The sequence below is a fragment of the Brassica oleracea genome, chromosome C8 (assembly GCF_000695525.1).
Source record: "Brassica oleracea var. oleracea cultivar TO1000 chromosome C8, BOL, whole genome shotgun sequence".
Lineage (NCBI taxonomy): Eukaryota > Viridiplantae > Streptophyta > Magnoliopsida > Brassicales > Brassicaceae > Brassica > Brassica oleracea.
In genome coordinates this window covers 14,182,137-14,192,370 of record NC_027755.1, presented here as the reverse complement: position 1 = coordinate 14,192,370, position 10,234 = coordinate 14,182,137, and positions in this window count along the sequence as shown.

The window sequence follows — 10,234 nt, the reverse complement described above, 5'->3', positions numbered from 1 at the left end:
CTCACAACATGAGTAACTCGACTAATCCAACTTATATCTAAAATCATAGATTTAACTACGATAAAAATATATAATTTAATAAAAATAATAATTTATTTTATAAATATAAATCATAGGACAATTCAAAACATATTAAAAATGAAAATAAAATATTAACCAACTGTTACAATTTAGTTCTTTTGTAAAGTTTATATATATGTATGAGACTTCAGAATATTATCGTTATATTAAGTTATGTAATTTGGAATCAGACACTTTAGTTTGTTTTTTTTATTTCATTATAAGCACAATATATATTAAGTTATACATAATCTTCATAAAATATATTTACATATCTAAGATAACAATCACCTAAATACAAATAAGAAATTAATCAAAATTTTAATATATTTTCCCAAATGATAACTAAATCGATTGTAAAAACAACAAAACCGATTAGATATAACATATATAAAATCATATGTATAATTAACGTAATATAATATTGTTAATATAAATGATGCATACAAAATATAATATTGACACATGTCATCACCACATTAATTTTGAAAGCAAAATGATGACATGACAGACTAATAAAGATGACATGGCTTGGACTAATTGTGACATAGACATTTACATTTAACGTTGTTTTATAGTTTTGGTAAGTTTATAGAATAAGGAAATAACTTATAAATCATCATTAATATAAGAATAAATAATAAATTTAGAAATATAGTAATATATAATAATTTTCGAAAATATTATTTAATTTTATTTAGATAATTTTATAATTTTTATTACTGAAACAAATCTTAAAACATTTATGCATTTTCAAAACAAAAAAAATTGCTAATCATATTATGATTATTTCTTTTTAATATTTACAAATTTTACATTATTTAGTTTTATGTTTTGTTAATTATACATAACTAAACTTTCCCTTAATGTATAGAATTTTATTTAATATATATAAACCAAAATAAATAAATAAAAATATTTTCAAGATATATATATATATATATATATATATATATATATATATATATTAAATAAATGTAAATAAAAATATTTATTTTATCATAGTTTTTACATAGAATTAAAATATTGTATGCAAATAATAAAATTAAAAAATTAACAAAAATTTATTTATGAATATAATTTTAAAATTTTATTTCTACACATGGTGCAGGAAAACACCATGATAAAATATTTGCTTGTAGTTTAATATTTTTTAAAAAATAAAAAATAATTTACATTATTTATAACTAGAATTAGTCAATTAGACAACAAGAATGTGGTATTTTGGTTAAAGTTTAATATTTAACTAGGTGATTTTTTCATGCTCGTGCACGGATATAAATATTTCTAAAGTAAATATACTATAATAATTGATTGCTATTTACTTTTAATTTTAAATTAATTTATAATTTGTATGCATCATTTATATTAATAATATTGTATTACTTTAATTATACATATGATGTTATATATGTTATACGTTATATCTTATCGGTTTTGTTGTTTTTACAATCGATTTAGTTATCATTTGGGTAAATTGGATTGAATCTTTGAATTCAACTGTAATATTTTTTAGGGGAATTTTCACTTATACCACTTTAGTGATACTATTATTCATGTTTACCACCAACAAAGAAACATTTTCAAAAATACACTTTTCATTAAATAGTAAAAGATTTTTATACTCTTGTTCTTTATATATATAATAAATAAATATTTAAATAAATAAAAAAAAATTTCTTCTAATTATACTATTTCGAAATTCGAACCCTAAACCCTAAAACTCAATTCTAAACCCTAAACCATCAATTTTGAACTTTTTTTTTTTGAAATACGAACCCTAAACCATCAATAATGTAAATAAATTATTATAATATATTTACTTTATAAATATTTATATTTGTGCATGAGCACGAGTAAATCACCTATTAAGACAGTAAAAATAAACATTTAAATAATTGGAAAACGTGTTTCTTATAAGGTGTTAAAAGAGAAAATCTAACGACAATCATTTGTAATTCAGCTAACAACCTAATAATTATATTTTAAATCGTGGTACTATTGTAAATTTAACATTATAGTTTATCTATTTCAACCGATAGGGAAATATGTACTACATGCAGTGTTATCCGTTCAATGTTTAAACCTCTATTAAAATTATGTACTTATGTATTTCAACTAGGGATGGCAATCAAGGACCTGGACCGCAGACCTGGCCCGTAAAGACTTGCTGCAGAGCAGGATTGGGCCTCCATTTGGTAAGCCCGCAAAATTGCGGACCTCGCGGGACGGGTTCAAAGCGGGACGGGTCGAAAGTGGGATGAGCTTAACCTGCGGGATTTTGATGACCCGCAGGCCGCAGCCCTAAGTCCCTATTTCTGCTTTCGCCTAAAACATTGAGAGAGAGAGAGAGAGAGAGAGAGAGAGAGAGAGAAGGTGATTCGACGTTATGTAGCTCCGGTGATGGTGGTTTTAGGGTTGATGATGCTTCCGGTCTCCCAAGCGCCCTCAATCTGCACCGGTGAAGCTTCTTCGAGTCATCATAAGAAGTTTGAAAACTCACTTTCCATCGAAGAAGAAGATCTAGTTCCCGCCATGTGTTCTTCATAGTTTTGCCTATATGCATTTGTTCACATTATCATACATTTTGGATTTTTAGGTTTTAATATATCTTTAATTCACTTCTATTATTCTTAGTTGCAGAAGATGAATTTGATGGTGAAGAAGAGAAATTTCCATCTTTTTGTCGCTTGTTGGTGATAAAGACGAAGAACAAGAAATGTGATTGGTGTTTTTTTTTAATCTATTTTTGGGATTCACATCTTTGATTTGGTGTTGGTTTTATTTAATTTTAGATTCAGAAAACTAAAGCATTTGTTATGAACTTATGAGTTATAATATTTGGATTCAACAACTAAAGTATTGTTTATTTTAAAAATGTTTGGAGTCTAACAAAAGTAAATAAACTAGTGTTTTGATCCAACTAAAATCTTCAACTAACAAGGGTATTGCCTTATCCAGTTCAATCATCGACTAAACTCACTTACTGATGCGTCATGAAACTGATAAAGCGTCCTGAATCATGTCTTGAAGCGTTTAGGAGCTATATGTTTGTATGTAATTTTATGTCCCGCAGGCCGATCCGCAAAGGCCTACATGTTTTGCGGTACGGGTTTGGTCAGCCATTTTAAGGACCGCAGCCCGCGCGGACCTGACCCGCCGTGACCCGCTCGAAGACGAGCCCGCTGCGGTACGGGACGGGACGTGACAAATCAACCTGTTTGACATTCCTAATTTCAACCGATATGGAAATATATACTAAATGCAGTGTTATTCGTTCAATGTTTAAAACCTCTATTCAAATTATGTGTTATTATTTTTCTGATTTATAAATTCTAATTCAAATAATATATTATTTAAATATACGGCTTTACCAATAGATTTGATTTCTCTTTAGATTTTACTATATTTGAAATGCTCTTTTGGATTAAAAATACAAAGACTTGGAATTTGTAGATACTAATTACAATTCACCAAATTTTATTTGTATTTGTAAATTTCATATAGATTTAGAAATCAATTAAACATATAAGTGAATATTCTAAAATTTTGTATAAATCATTTAAAATAAAACCTAGCAGATTTTTTGTCATTAATTCAAAACTAGAGCTTGACATGCACTTTTTTTATTTTTTATACATTTTTTAATAACACTTTTAAACACATATTTTTTTTGTTTTTTTAGGTTTTTACACATCAGAACCGAACCCACCCGGACCTAGAAAAACCCGACTCTAACTCCACCCAAAAATATATAATATCCGAGCAGAGTATAATTTCAAAACCCAAAAAAACTCGATACCCGAAAGAACTGATCATTACCTGAACGGATACATAATTGACTATGTAAACATATAAGAAGTTATTCATCCAAACATTTAAAATTATTATGGTTAACACGTGAAATAAATGATATTGAATTATTATGGTAAAGATAATCAATGAAGTAGTTAAGAAGTGTGAGAAAAAAATGTAAAAGATAAAATAAAATAAATTAAACTGTTAAATTCTGTTTTGTAATTGTATAATAAATGCTGTCAAATTATTTGGAAAATAGTAATTAATAAAGTAATTAAGATAAATAAAAATAAAGAAATAAAATATGTAATAAATCTGTTGAAAATAAGGTTAGTTCTATTTGTACTTCAGTTTTAATAATATATATAAAATACCAGGAAATGTGCCACGAGTACAAAACTCAAACGAAACAAGCTAAAAGAACAATAAAAGTAGGCAGGCCCGGCTCTGAGTTAAAATTCATGAAGCACATGCTTAAGGTGCCAACTTTTTATAAAAGATTTAGGGGTTGCATTTACTGAATCATTCCCTTGGTGTAGTGGCTTGAAGGTTCTAAATATGTCTTTTTTAGTTGATGGGTTCAATACTCACAAGGGCAGTAATTTTTATTTATGCTTCAGGCGTAAAATGATATTGGGCCGGCACTGCATATAGGCGTTATATAAAATACCGCAGTAATCCGAGGAAGCGAACCAGAGAAACTTGATTTGATAAAGCCTCTAGGAAAAAGACTTGTTCCAAGCTTCAGGTTGAATGAAGAGCCAAGGATTAATTCGCGTCTGAAAGAATGAGGTCATATAAGGGTGGACGTTCGGATATCTGTTCGTGTTCGGGTCAGATATTTCAGATTTTTGGATATTTTGGTATAGGGATATATAACCCGTTCAGGTATTTTCTTGTTTCGGGTTGGGTTCGGGTATTTTCACTTCGTGTTCGGATAATTTCGGATACAACCGAAATCCAAACTTAAGAAAAAAAAATTTGAAATGCATTTTCTGTTTTATCTTCTAATTATTCTTGGTAATGTTATTAGTCTAAAAACACATGAAATGTGAACAACAACAACAACAATAACCTGTCCAAAAACAAATTAAAAACATCAACAAAATTTATAGATTAAGAAAACAAATTGAAACAAACTAAAAGAATTTCTACTTCCAAACATAGATGATGGTACAAACCAGATAACCAAGAGGGACCACCGTACGCTATATCAGGGGCGGACGCAAGATCGTAATTAGATGGGGGCACATGACATTTTTTCAGTATATCTCGTTCTAGAGTTGCAGGGCATTTCTTAAGCTGGTACTAATTATTGAAGAAAAAATAAAAATTAGATGGGGGCATGTGCCCCCGTACGTTACTACCTGCGTCTGCCACTGCGCTATATATGACTGGAACCTATTGTTACGAATGACCCTTTTGGCAATCTCTTCGGCCACTTTATTGCTCATGTCTGAACCAGTTCAAGACATTACTGATGGAACATGTTTTTTTGTGTATCTGAAATTTTCCGAGTCAGAAAAGGATATTAGTAAGGTTTCTTAAAAGCCTCTAGCAGCTGTTTAGACGATATTTCCAGAATCACTATGTTCCATCGATATTTCCGGAATCACTATGTTCCATCGATATTTTTAGAATCTAACAGGTTATCAAGATTAAATTAGTAAAAACAAATTTAAGGCATATTGTAAAGGTTCTAGAATCTACATAAATCAATTCATTTAAAATGATTTGAAGTTTTAAATTGTGTAAATCATAAAACTTATAAAACAGAATATAAAATCAAGATTGAATAATATTTTCTTAGGTCAATTTCGATGAGACTCCAAAACATTAAATTTGGTGTAAGATCTTCTCCAATAGAAACTGTAAAGATTACATCATTAAACCAAATTTGATGTTTTGTGAAAGCTATACCAAATTTAGTATAATACTGTATTTTATTATTATTTATTTAATTATATTTATTAAACTGTTTAGTATTGTTATTTTCACATTAATAAACGTTATATTATTTATTTATATTTATAATTAATAATATAAATTCTTGATTATCAATTACATCCTTTTTTAAAAAAAAAAAAAGAAAATTATTGATTTTTTATTTTTTATTTTAAGAGTAAAGTTTAAATTTTAAATAATCTATTTTATAAAATAAATAAATTAAATAATATATAAGTAAACACTAAAATAATATTTTAACTATACAGTAAAATTAAAATTAAAAAAATTAACAAATAAGCATAAAAATATAAATGTGTTAAAGGCAAGGGCGAACCCAAAGTATGATAGGGTGTGGCATGTGCCCCACCCTAATTTTTATTTTTTTGATTAATAATTAGTGCTAAGTTTATGCAAGTACATTTACACTAAACTTTGAGTCATAAGAAAATTGTTACGTGCCCCATGCTAAAAGCCATCTTGGATCCGTCCCTGGTTAAAGGTTATTACAAATAAAAAATTATTAATATAATATTAATTTAATAAAAAATTGGTATTACGGTTGAAGATGAAAAATAATGTTTAACATGTAACCATCAAATAACATCAAATTTAAATTTGGTGTCATGGTTGAAATTGGTATCAGTGAAAGTGTCCATTGATTACATCAAAATATATAGCGAATGAAGGTTGTAGACAAGATAGAGACACTCTACATGACTCGGAAGGTTTTAGGTTGATTGGTTAGATAGGATTATAGATAATTCGGTTAAGTCTTGTAAGTCCAATTGAACCGGTCTCTCTCTTAGTAAACCGTTGTGTGATGAGAGTGAGTTAGCTCGTAGTATAAGAGCTAACGAGCTTTGGGTTTGTTAGGATTATGTGAGCTGATTAGGATTGTATCAGTCGCAGAGTTAGAGAGAGAGATCGTGATCGAGCTTGTAACGGAGCTCACTTGTGAGCGGTTAGTGTTTGCTGGTTCGATCCCAGCTCCGGTGAGCTATAGCGGCCACACCTAGTTAACGGTGTGGTCCGGTGAACACCGGGTCAACATATCACGTGTTGGTTCGAGGTTACGTCGAAGGAGAAGATCAAAGCGTGTTAGATCTTCACAAATTGGTACCAGAGCGTTGGTTTCAAGATCCGGCGAGAGTGGAGTCCCAATCAAGATCCGTAATCAATCGATTTCGAGATGACGACTCACAAGATCAAAGTCAAGATGTCGATGTTCGGCGGTACCAGAGACTTCGGGATCTGGAAGAAAAGGATGCTCGCGAATCTCAGCGTGCAAGGCTTGAAGGATGTTTTCACTCCACAAGTCAAAGAAGATTCAATGAAAGTCAAAGACGATAAGGATATTGAAGACGACGAGGACTCGAAGGATAAGAAGATTCAAGATGAGATCGCAAGGAAAGAACGCGACGAGAAGGCAATGAATCTGATTTTTATGAGCGTCGGAGATCATGTCTTGCGGAAGCTAGACAAGTGTACTTCTGCAGCAGAGACTTGGGAACTTCTGGATAAACTCTATATGGCAAAGACTCTGCCTAACAGGGTTCATGCTCAGCTCAAGGTTTATTCCTTCAGAATGCAAGAATCAAGAACAATCGATCAGAACGTTGATGACTTCTTGAACCTCATAGCCGACCTCAACAATCTCAACATAGAGATTCCAGAAGAGGTACAAGCTATTCTATTACTTAACGCCTTGCCCAACAGGTATGACTCTCTGAAAGAAACCCTCAAGTACAGTAGGGAAGCTATTAAGGTAGATGAGATAGCAAGTGCGGCTAAGTCTAAAAAGATGGAATATAAGGAAGCCTCTAGCTCCAGGACAGCGGGAGAGGGGAATTTTGCTAGGGGAAGATCAGAGGGTAGAAGTTTTAACTCCTATACAGGTAAAGGAAAGAACATGCCAAGATCTAAGTCAAGAGATGACAAGCGTGTCTGATGGATCTGTGGAAAAGAAGGTCACTTCAAGAAACAATGTTGCAAATGGCTTGACAAGAACAAGAATCAGCGACAAGGTTCTGACAGGGAAGAGTCTTCACTGGCCAAGGATGACGCAAAGGACCTTGTTGGACTGCTGGTTTCGGAGGCAAATTCTGCTGAATCAGATAAAGACGAGTGGGTTCTTGATACTGGCTGCACGTTTCATATGACGCCAAGAGCGGATCTGTTCATTGACATGAAGCCTGCATCTGGAGGGAGAGTTCGTATGGCTAACAATACGATCACAGAAGTGAAAGGCATAGGCTCGATTAGATTTGAGAATCCAGACATGACTACATTTGTTCTACACGATGTGAGATACCTTCCTGGTATTGCGAGGAACCTAATCTCCATGGGAAATCTTGAGGAGAAAGGTTGTGAGTTCAAGGCTGCTAATGGGATTCTCAAAGTAATCAGAGGGTGCACTGTGTTTATGAAAGGAGCTAGAAGACAGTCCCTGTACATCCTGCAAGCTAAACCTAGAGAAGCCGGTTTCAGTGTTGGAGAGTCCAGTAATGTTTCAGGACAGAATGAAAGTCAGGTCTCAGACATTCAACTGTGGCACAGTCGCATGGGTCACCTTGGACAGAAGGGTATAGAAGTTTTGATCAAGAAGGGTTGCTTTGGAGATTTAAAGAAGACGGAGATGAGTTTCTGCGAAGACTGTGTTATTGGAAAAACTCATAAAGTGAGCTTCGGTCCTGCACTTCACATTACGAAAGAGAAGCTTGATTACATTCATTCGGATCTCTGGGGCTCACCTAATGTTCCACCAAGTTTAAGCAAGTCACACTACTTCCTCTCATTTACAGATGACAACACGAGGAAAGTATGGATCTATTTTCTTAGGCGCAAAGATGAAGTCTTTGAATGTTTTGTTTCATGGAAGAAAATGGTGGAGACACAAAGCGAGAGGAAGATCAAGAAGCTGCAAACTGACAATGGCCTTGAATTCTGCAACGTGCAGTTTAATACATTCTGTAAAGAAGAAGGAATAGTGAGGCACAGGACATGCACTTACACACCTCAACAGAACGGGGTAGCGGAGAGGCTAAACAGGACAATCATGAATAAGGTCCGTAGCATGCTCAGTGAGAGCGGGTTTGAAGTGAAGTTTTGGGCAGAAGCTGCTGCTACAGCTGTTTATCTCATTAACAGGTCACCGTCATCTGCCATTAATTTCGAGATACCAGAAGAAAGATGGACTACAGTTACTCCAAGTTTCAAGGACTTGAGAAGATTTGGGTGTCTAGTGTTTGTTCATACAAGCGATGGCAAGTTAAATCCAAGAGCAAAGAGAGGTTACTTCACGGGTTATCCCGAAGGAGTTAAAGGTTTCAAGGTGTGGATTCCTGAAGAGGTGAAAGTTATTATATCAAGAGATGTAGTCTTCAGGTAGGAGATAATATATAAAGTAGACAGACGTGAGTCCACATCTCATGATAGCTCGCGGAGTGAAGTACCAAACTTAGTGAGTTTGGAGTTGGAAAACTCAACAGAAGAAGCGGCGAAAGATTCTGAAGGTGGAGCCACTGAGCCGTCATTTGAAAATGAAGTAGACACAGAAGAAGGTGGAGATAATCTCCAGGAGTATCAGCTAGCAAAGGATAGAACAAGGAGACAAATACAGCCTCCTAAGAGACTTGAAGATTATGAGTGCGATGCAGCTGATGGCGTAGACATATATGCATGTTATATATGTGATTTGCCTGAGGACGGAATGACAGAACCATCCTCTTGGAGAGAAGCAATGGAAGATCCCGACAGTGATCTTTGGAAAGAAGCTGCAAGTGATGAGATGTCTTCATTAAAGAGGAACGGAACATGGGTTCTAGTTGACAAGCCAGAAGATCAGAAGACAATTGGCTGTAAATGGGTGTTTAAGAGGAAACCAGGGATTGTAGAAGTTGAGCCACCAAGGTACAAAGGACGTCTAGTTGCGAAAGGTTACTCGCAGCGAGAAGGCGTGGATTTTCAAGAGATCTTCGCGCCGGTTGTCAAGCATGTGTCAATAAGATACATCTTATCTGCAGTAGTACATTTCAACATGGAGCTTCAGCAGATGGATGTCAAGACGGCTTTCCTTCACGGGTTACTTGATGAAAAAATATACATGGATCAACCGGAGGGTTTTGTAGACAAGAAGAATCCTCAGAAAGTGTGTCTCCTGAAGAGGTCTCTGTACGGTTTGAAACAGTCGCCTCGACAATGGAATAGAAGGTTTGATGACTTTGTCAGGGCTCAAGGTTATACGAGAAGTGAGTATGATCAGTGTGTATACTTCAAGAAGAACAGTTTGGGAGTTTACGTGTATATGCTTCTCTACGTGGACGACATTTTGATTGCTTCAGCTGATAAGATTCAAGTGGATCGACTGAAGAAAGTTTTGAGTTCTGAATTTGAGATGAAGGACCTAGGAGATGCGAAGAAGATACTAGTG